At 43.2% G+C, this 9697-nt stretch overlaps 1 pseudogene; it reads left to right on the top strand.

Moving 5' to 3' along the window:
- The first annotated feature begins 1105 nt into the window (after positions 1 to 1105).
- Positions 1106 to 9697, top strand: part of LOC125546970 — a 34786-nt pseudogene continuing 26194 nt past the window's right edge.

Genomic DNA, 9697 nt, shown 5'->3' with positions numbered 1-9697 from the left:
GCCAAGGACGAGGCCGCTCGGCGCCAGCACCAGGCCACGCCGAACTCCCAGAAGGAGGACCTTGTCGCTCGCGAGGAGAAACTCGCCGCAACACTCCTCAGCAAGGACGAGGAGGTCAAGAAGCTTGTTGTGCAGCGGACCCAGGAACTAAAGCAGAGGCACGAGGAGGCACTCAATGCTAAGGCCCAGGTCCATGCCGGCAAGGTGAACAAGCTGGAGGTGGAGCGGGACGGGCCGAAGAAGCAGATCCTGGAGCTGACGGGGGAGAGGGACACGGCCAAAGGCGATTTGGCTGACGCGCAGGCCACAGTCCTCGGCAAGGCCGAGCTACTCTCCAAGGCCAATGACTCCATCCAAGATCTGAAGCTGAAGATGGAGGGCCTGACGCTGTCGGAGGTCAGGGCCCGGGAGGAGACCCTGACCAAGAATCTGGAGGAGGAGAGGCAGCTAAGGAAGAACGAAGCCACCAACCACGAGGATTTTGTGAAGGGCGAGAACCTCTGGATCAACCGCCTCGCCGATGTCGCCCGTAGGATCATCATGCACCTGGCTACCATGGGGATGCCAAACATGAGGTACGTCCCGGAGCCGAACGTGAGTCCCAATGCCAGGCTGACACTGTTCTTCGAGGGTGTTCTCGGGGCCCTGGAGCAGTTCTGCTCCAACAGGACGGCCTCTCTGGACGATGAGGCCCGGAGGCTTTGCCGGGGTGCCATGACCAAGGTCCTCACCAAGGTGGCGTACTAGAACCCTGACCTCGACTTCGAAGCTGCGCTGGATAGCTTGCTAGAGGGCGTAGACCTCGTGACGCTCGAGGAGCATATCGATCCCGTCATCAGCCGCATCGACAGAGTTCAGAGGATAGTAGGCCAGCGCTGGGACTAGGCACCCCGTTTCTTATCGCCGCTGCAGGTTCACGACCAAGACAATTTCTATCTTTAGTTAGAACCACAGCAACAATTAATGCAATATAACTCTGCAGTGCTTTTGAGACGATGCATGTTATTTTCTCGTTTGATCTTCCTTTGTATGTCCACCCTACGTTAATCGGGTAGGCTTGCCGACGCGGAAACCCAGGCCGTGGTGCCTTGAGGACGGATCCCCAATGGCCTACCGGGTATGCTTGCTGCCGGGCAAACCACCTCACTTCTCTTAACGCATCCGCTCGAACTGTCGAGCGGACTCGAGACAGAACGAGAGCGTTGCCAATCGCAGAAGGTCACCATGCCGTTCTCGACGCAGCCGCTCAAACTGTTGAGCGGACTCAAAACAGAACGAGGGCGTTGCCAATAGTGGCAGGGCCCCATTGCGTGCATGTTTTCCATACACAAGGCAAGATCGTCGAGGACGATAACCATATATATAGAAAGGAATTGCTCAAAGTTTTGCATGACTTAGCTTTCCTGTCGCTGCGTGAGCGTTCACTGCATCCACCGAGGACGCCACTTGTGTTGGTGTACAGAAGTAGGGCTCTCCTTTTGCACCCCTTTACTTGTGCACGGGCAGTCAGAGCCGCACCCACGGCCACACTAAGCAGGGAAGAGGAGGGATGCCAGAGCATAGGACGACCAGAGCAATGCCAAGACCAGAGACGCAAAGAGAACAAGAGGGCGGGGTGGACTCCCCCGGCAAGACTCCTGCCAGGGTGGCTTCCGCAGCCTCGGCAAGATCCTTGCCGGGGCAACTTGCCTGACGCTAGCAGAGCGCGCCACCCTTGAGCCCAAGGGGTTCCCACGCCATATTGGAACCAAGGCTCAAGAGGCACCTCCGTGGTGGCATGCAGATCTTTGTAGAGATCATAGATACACAAGATCAGATGGAAACCATAAGACGACGACCCTTGGCGAGATCCCTGCCAAGGAAATCCACGAGACCCCCGGCAAGATCCTTGCCGGGGACGACCGCGGTGCCACGACGAGATCCTTGCCGGGCCCTCAGCAAGACCCTTGCCGAGGACGCCTGCGGGGCCGCAGCCAGGCCCGCGTCCGCCAAGCCTCCATCGCCGCTCCCATATAGCTGCCAGCTCGACCAGCTGAGCAGGCATCTGCGTGGCAGCGCGCGGCCTCTACACCAACTCAGCAAGAACCTACGTGGTGGCATGCAGATCTTCGTGAAGGCTCCACCACCGCGCCAGCCCAGCAGCCAGCCAATGTGGCGCTACAATGCCTCGCCAGCTTGGACGCGCGTCGGGCCAGGCGAGGCGGTGACAGCTGGGACGAGCTTCTTTGCCGTCCCCAATAAGGAAAGAGGGGCACGTCGGTAGTGCATTAAATGCGTTTGTCCGGCGATGCCAGGGGATAGCCTCGGCCCCTGTACACCTTTCCACCTCCTGTGTGCCACTGTGGCAACCCCTTTTTGTCTATAAAAGGAGGCCCGAGGCGTACTGGAGGGGGATTCGGATCGTTTGGACTACAGAGCCACTGTAGCTAGTTCAAGAACACAAGAACACCTAAACACACATCAAAGCAAGACTAGGTTTTTATGCATCTCTGCGGCCCGCACCTGGGTAAATTATTTGTGTGCTGACCACCCGACCCGTGATACGTCCATTTTGCATCATGCTTTTATATCGATATTTATTGCATTATGGGCTGTTATTACAAATTATGTCATAATACTTATGCCTATTATCTCTTATTTTATAAGGTTTACATGAAGAGGGAGAATGCCGGCAGCTGGGATTCTGGGCTAAAAAAGGAGCAAATATTAGAGACCTATTCTGCACAGCTCCAAAAGTCCTAAAACTCCACGGAAGACATTTTCAGAATATATAAAAAATACTCAGCGGAAGAGACTCACCAGGGGGCCACACCCTGCCCACGAGGGTGGGGGGCGCGCCCTGCTACGTCTTGAGCTTGCGTTGGTTTTCCCCGAAGAGGAAGGGATGATGCAGTAGAGTAGCGTAAGTATTTCCCTCAGTTTTTAAGAACCAAGGTATCAATCCAGTAGGAGCCCACGCTCAAGTCCCTCGTACCTGCACAAAGCGATAGCTACTCGCAACCAACGCGATTAGGGGTTGTCAAGCCCTTCACGGTCACTTACGAGAGTGAGATCTAATAGATAGAATATTTTTGGTATTTTTGATATAAAGATGCAAAGTAAAAAGTAAAAGATAAACAATATAAAAGTGATGGAGATTGATATGATAAGAATAGACCCGGGGGCCATAGGTTTCACTAGTGGCTTCTCTCAAGAGCATAAGTACTCTACGGTGGGTGAACAAATTACTGTTGAGCAATTGATATAATTGTGCATAATTATGAGAATATCTAGGCATGATCATGTATATAGGCATCACGTCCGTGACAAGTAGATCGAAACGATTTTGCATCTACTACTATTACTCCACTCATCGACCGCTATCCAGCATGCATCTAGAGTATTAAGTTAAAAACAGAGTAACGCCTTAAGCAAGATGACATGATGTAGAGAGATAAATTGATGCAATATGAAATAAACCCCATCTTGTTATCCTCGATGGCAACGATACAATACGTGCCTTGCTGCCCCTTCTGTCACTGGGTAAGGACACCGCAAGATCGAACCCAAAGCTAAGCACTTCTCCCATGGCAAGAACTACCAATATAGTTGGCCAAACCAAACAGATAATTCGAAGAGACTTGCAAAGATAACCAATCATGCATAAAAGAATTCAGAGAAGATTCAAATATTATTCATAGATAGACTTGATCATAAACCCACAATTCATCGGTCTCAACAAACACACCGCAAAAGAAGATTACATCGAATAGATCTCCATGAGAGAGGGGGAGAACTTTGTATTGAGATTCAAAGAGAGAGAAGAAGCCATCTAGCTACTAACTATGGACCCGAAGGTCTGAGGTAAACTACTCACACTTCATCGGAGGGGCTAGGATGATGTAGAAGCCCTCCGTGATGACGGCCCTCTTCCGGCGGAGCTCTGGAACAGGCCCCAAGATGGGATCTCGTGGATACAGAAAGTTGCGGCGGTGGAATTAGGGTTTTGGCTCCTGTTTTGATCATTTGGGTGTACGTGTGTATATATAGGAGGAAGGAGTACGTGGGTGGAGCACCGAGGGGCCCACGAGGCAGGGGGCGCGCCCTAGGGGGGGGCGCCCCCACCCTCGTGACCACCTCTTTGATTCCTTGCAGTAGGGTCCAAGTCTCCTAGATCACGTTTGGCGAGAAAATCACGTTTCCGAAGATTTTATTCTGTTTGGACTCCGTTTGATATTCTGTTTATCCGAAACACTAAAGTAGGCAAAAAACAACAATTCTGGGTTGGGCCTCCGGTTAATAGGTTAGTCCCAAAAATAATATAAAAGTGGAAAATAAAGCCCGATATAGTCCAAAATAGTAGATAATATAGCATGGAGCAATCAAAAATTATAGATACGTTAGAGACGTATCAGGCATCCCCAAGCTTGCATGCCTGCAGGTCGACTCTAGAGGATCCCCGGGTACCGAGCTCGAATTCGCCCTATAGTGAGTCGTATTACAATTCACTGGCCGTCGTTTTACAACGTCGTGACTGGGAAAACCCTGGTTAGAAAGATTCAAGACAAAATTTTATATTGACATAGAAAATAATAATACTTCAAGCATACTAACAAAGCAATTATGTCTTCTCAAAATAACATGGCCAAAGAAAGTTATCCCTACAAAATCGTATAGTCTGGCTATGCTCCATCTTCCCCACACAAAGTATTTAAATCATGCACAACCCCGATGACAAGCCAAGCAATTGTTTCATACTCTAACTTTTTCAAAACTTTTTCAATCTTCACGCAATACATGAGCGTGAGCCATGGATATAGCACTATAGGTGGAATAGAATGGTGGTTGTGGAGAAGACAAAAAGGAGAAGATAGTCTCACATCGACTAGGCGTATCAACGGGCTATGGAGATGCCCATCAATAGATATCAATGTGAGTGAGTAGGGGTTGCCATGCAACGGATGCACTAGAGATATAAATGTATGAAAGCTCATCAAAAGAAACTAGTGGGTGTGCATCCAACTTGCTTGCTCACAAAGACCTAGGGCAATTTGAGGAAGCCCATCATTGGAATATACAATCCAAGTTCTATAACATAAAATTCCCACTAGTATATGAAAGTGACAACATATGAGACTCTCTATATGAAGAACATGGTGCTACTTTGAAGCACAATATATGAGACTTGCTATATCATGGTGCTACTTTGAAGCACAAGTGTGGAAAAAAGGATAGTAGCATTGCCCCTTTTTATTTTTTATTTTTTTTGGGCCTTTTTTTCTTTGGCCTTTCTCCTTTTTTTGGGACAATGCTCTATTGAATGATGATCATCACACTTCTATTTATTTACAACTCAATGATTAGAACTCGATACTAAAACAAAGTATGACTCTATATGAATGCCTCTGGCGGTGTACTGGGATATGCAATGAATCAAGAGTGACAAGTATGAAAGAATTATGAACGGTGGCTTTGCCACAAATACTATGTCAACTACATGATCATGCTAAGCAATATGACAATGATGGATATGTCATGATGAACTAGATGGTGGAAAGTTGCATGGCAATATATCTCGGAATGGCTATGGAAATGCCATAATAGGTAGGTATGGTGGCTGTTTTAAGGAAGTTATATGGTAGGTGTATGATACCGGTGAAAGTTGCGCGGTATTAGAGAGGTTAGCAAGGGTGGAAGGGTGGGAGTGCGTATAATCCATGGACTCAACATTAGTCATAAAGAACTCATATACTTATTGCAAAAATTTAGAAGTCATCAAAGCAAAGTATTACGCGCATGCTCCTAGGGGGATAGATTGGTAGGAAAAGACCATCGCTCGTCCCCGACCGCCACTCATAAGGAAGACCATCAATGAATAAATCATGCTCCGACTTCATCACATAACGGTTCACCATACGTGCATGCTACGGGAATCACAAACTTCAACACAAGTATTCTTTAAATTCACAACTACTCAACTAGCATGACTTTAATATTATCACCTCCATATCTCAAAACAATTATCATGCTTCAGTCTTTTCTTAGTATTCAACACACTCAAAAGAAAGTTTCACAAATCTTAAATACCAAGCATGTTATTATCAGGCAAATCCATGCTATTAAGAGACTCTCAAATTAATTTAAGTGAAGCATGAGAGATCAATAGTTTCTTTAAAACATATCCACCACCGTGCTCTAAAAGATCTAAGTGAAGCACATAGAGCAAAATTATAACGCTCAAAAGATATAGGTGAAGCACATAGAGCAAAATTATCTAGCTCAAAAGATATAAGTGAATCACATAGAGCAAAATTATCTAGCTAAAAAGATATAAGTGAAGCACATAGAGCAAAATTATCTAGCTCAAAAGATATAAGTGAAGCACATAGAGCAAAATTATCTAGCTCAAAAGATATAAGTGAAGCACATAGAGTATTCTATCAAATTTTAATTCATGTATGGCTCTCTCAAAAGGTGTGTACAGCAAGGATGATTGTGGCATACTAACAAACAAAGACACAAATAATACAAGACGCTCCAAGCAAAACACATATCATGTTGATGAATAAAAATATAGCTCCAAGTAAATTACCGATGGAAGTGGACGAAAGAGGGGATGCCTTCCGAGGGCATCCCCAAGCTTTGACTTTTTTGTGTCCTTGGATTATCTTGGGGGTGCCATGGGCATCCCCAAGCTTAGGCTCTTTCCACTCCTTGTTCCATGATCCATCAAAAGAAACTTCACAACACAAAACTCAAGATAGAAAACTCGTGAGCTCCTTTAGCGAAAGAAAACAAAAGACCACTTCAAGGTACTGTAATGAACTCATTATTTATTTATATTGGTGTTAAACCTGCTGTATTCCAACTTCTCTATGGATTATAAACTATTTTACTAGCCATAGATTCATCAAAATAAGCAAACAACACACGAAAAACAGAATCTGTCAAAAACAGAACAGTCTGTAGTAATCTGTAGCTAGCGCAAGATCTGGAACCCCAAAAATTCTAAAATAAATTGCTGGACGTGAGGAATTTATCTATTAATCATATGAAAAAATAATTAACTAAATAGCACTCTTCAAATAAAAATGACAGCAGTTCTCGTGAGTGCTAAAGTTTCTGTTTTTTACAGCAAGTTCAACAAGACTTTCCCCAAGTCTTCCCAACGGTTCTACTTGGCAAAAACACTAATTAAACACAAAAAACACAACCAAAAAAGAGGATAAATAATTTATTTATTACTAAACAGGAGAAAAAAAGCAAGGAATAAAAATAAAATTGGGTTGCCTCCCAACAAGCGCTATCGTTTAACGCCCCTAGCTAGGCATAACGAGCAAGAATAGATCTATGTATTGCCATCTTTGGTAGGCAATCCATAAGTGGCTCTCATGATAGTTTCATATGGTAATTTTATTTTCTTTCTTGGAAAGTGTTCCATGCCCTTTTTTAATGGAAATTGAAATCTAATATTCCCTTCCTTCATATCAATAATTGCACCAACCGTTCTAATGAAAGGTCTACCAAGAATAATAGGGCAAGAAGGATTGCAATCTATATCAAGAACAATGAAATCTACGGGCACATAATTCCTATTTGCAACAATAAGAACATCATTAATTCTTCCCATAGGTTTCTTAATAGTGGAATCCGCAAGATGCAAGTTTAGAGAGCAATCATCAAAATTACGGAAATCTAGTAAATCACACAAAGTCTTGGGAATAGTAGAGACACTAGCACCCAAATCACACAAAGCATAAAACTCATGATCTTTAATTTTAATTTTAATAGTTGGTTCCCACTCATCATAGAGTTTTCTAGGGATAGAAACTTTCAACTCAAGTTTTTCTTCATAAGATTGCATCAAGGCATCAACAATATGTTCGGTGAAGGCTTTATTTCGACTATAAGCATGTGGAGAATTTAGCACGGATTGCAACAAGGAAATACGATCAATCAAAGAGCAATTTTCATAATTAAATTCCTTGAAATCCAATATAGTGGGTTTAGCAACATCTAGATTTTTATTTCTTTCAATCCCACTTTCATCAATTTCATCATTAAGATCTAAACACTTCGAATTTTTAGAACGCCTTCTAGGTAAAGGAAGATCACATTCAGTTTCATCAAGACTCATATTGCAAAATAAATATTTAATAGGAGACACATCAATAACTTTTAGATCTTCATCTTGATTTTCATAGGAATTGGAAGAACACGCTTTAATAAAGGCATCTTTGGAGGCACGCATCCTAGCGGTTCTTTCTTTACACTCATCAATTGAAATTCTCATGGCTTTTAGAGACTCATTAATATCATGCTTAGGTGGAATAGATCTAAGTTTCAAAGCATCAACATCAAGAGCAATTCTATCAACGTTCCTAGCCAAATCATCAATCTTAAGCAATTTTTCTTCAATCATAGCATTAAAATTCTTTTGCAAAGAAATAAATTCTTTAATATTAGATTCAAAATCAGAGGGCATCTTATTATAATTTCCATAAGAGTTGTTGTAGTAATTCCCATAATTATTAGAAGGATTACTAGGATATGGCCTAGGATTAAAATTCCCTCTATAAGCGTTGTTACCAAAATTATTCCTACCAACAAAATTCACATCCATAGATTCATTGTTATTCTCAATCAAAGTAGACAAAGGCATATCATTAGGATCAGAAGAAACACTCTTAGTAGCAAATAATTTCATAAGTTCATCCATCTTTTCAGTCAACACATTAATTTCTTCTATCGCATGCACCTTTTTATTAGAAGTTTTTTCAGTATGCCATTGAGAATAATTAACCATAATATTATCTAGGAGTTTAGTAGTATCTCCTAAAGTGATTTCCATAAAAGTGCCTCCCGCGGCCGAATCTAAAAGATTTCTAGAAGCAAAATTCAATCCAGCATAAATTTTTTGTATAATCATCCACAAATTTAAACCATGAGTAGGGCAATTACGTATCATTAATTTCATTCTCTCCCAAGCTTGTGCAACATGTTCATGATCAAGTTGTTTAAAGTTCATTATATCTTTTCTAAGAGAGATGATCTTAGCGGGAGGAAAATACTTAGAGATAAAAGCATCTTTGCATTTATCCCATGAATCAATACTATTCTTAGGCAAAGACGAAAACCAAGCTTTAGCACGATCTCTAAGCGAAAAAGGAAATAGCTTCAATTTAACGACATCATTATTGACATCTTTTTTCTTTTGCATATCACATAAATCAACGAAGCTATTCAGATGAGTAGCGACATCTTCACTAGGAAGGCCGGCGAATTGATCTTTCATAACAAGATTCAACAAAGCAGTATTAATTTCACAAGATTCAGCATCGGTAAGAGGAGCAATCGGAGTGCTAAGGAAATCATTATTATTGGTATTGGTGAAGTCACACAATTTGGTAGCATCTTGAGCCATCACGACAAACAAGAAATCTAACACACGGGCAAAAAAAAGCAAGCAGACAAAAGAGGCAAACAGAGAGGGAGGATAGAGAGAGAGGGCGAATAAAATGGCAAGGGTGAATTGGGGGGAGAGGAAAACGAGAGGCAAATGGCAAATAATGTAATGCGAGAGATAGGGATTGTGATGGGTACTTGGTATGTTGACTTTTTGCATAGACTCCCCGACAACGGCGCCAGAAATCCTTCTTACTACGTCTTGAGCTTGCGTTGGTTTTCCCTGAAGAGGAAGGGATGATGCAACAGAGTA

Source organism: Triticum urartu, chromosome 3 (genome assembly GCF_003073215.2).
Source record: "Triticum urartu cultivar G1812 chromosome 3, Tu2.1, whole genome shotgun sequence".
NCBI lineage: Eukaryota > Viridiplantae > Streptophyta > Magnoliopsida > Poales > Poaceae > Triticum > Triticum urartu.
This window is presented reverse-complemented; position numbering and strand designations above follow the sequence as displayed.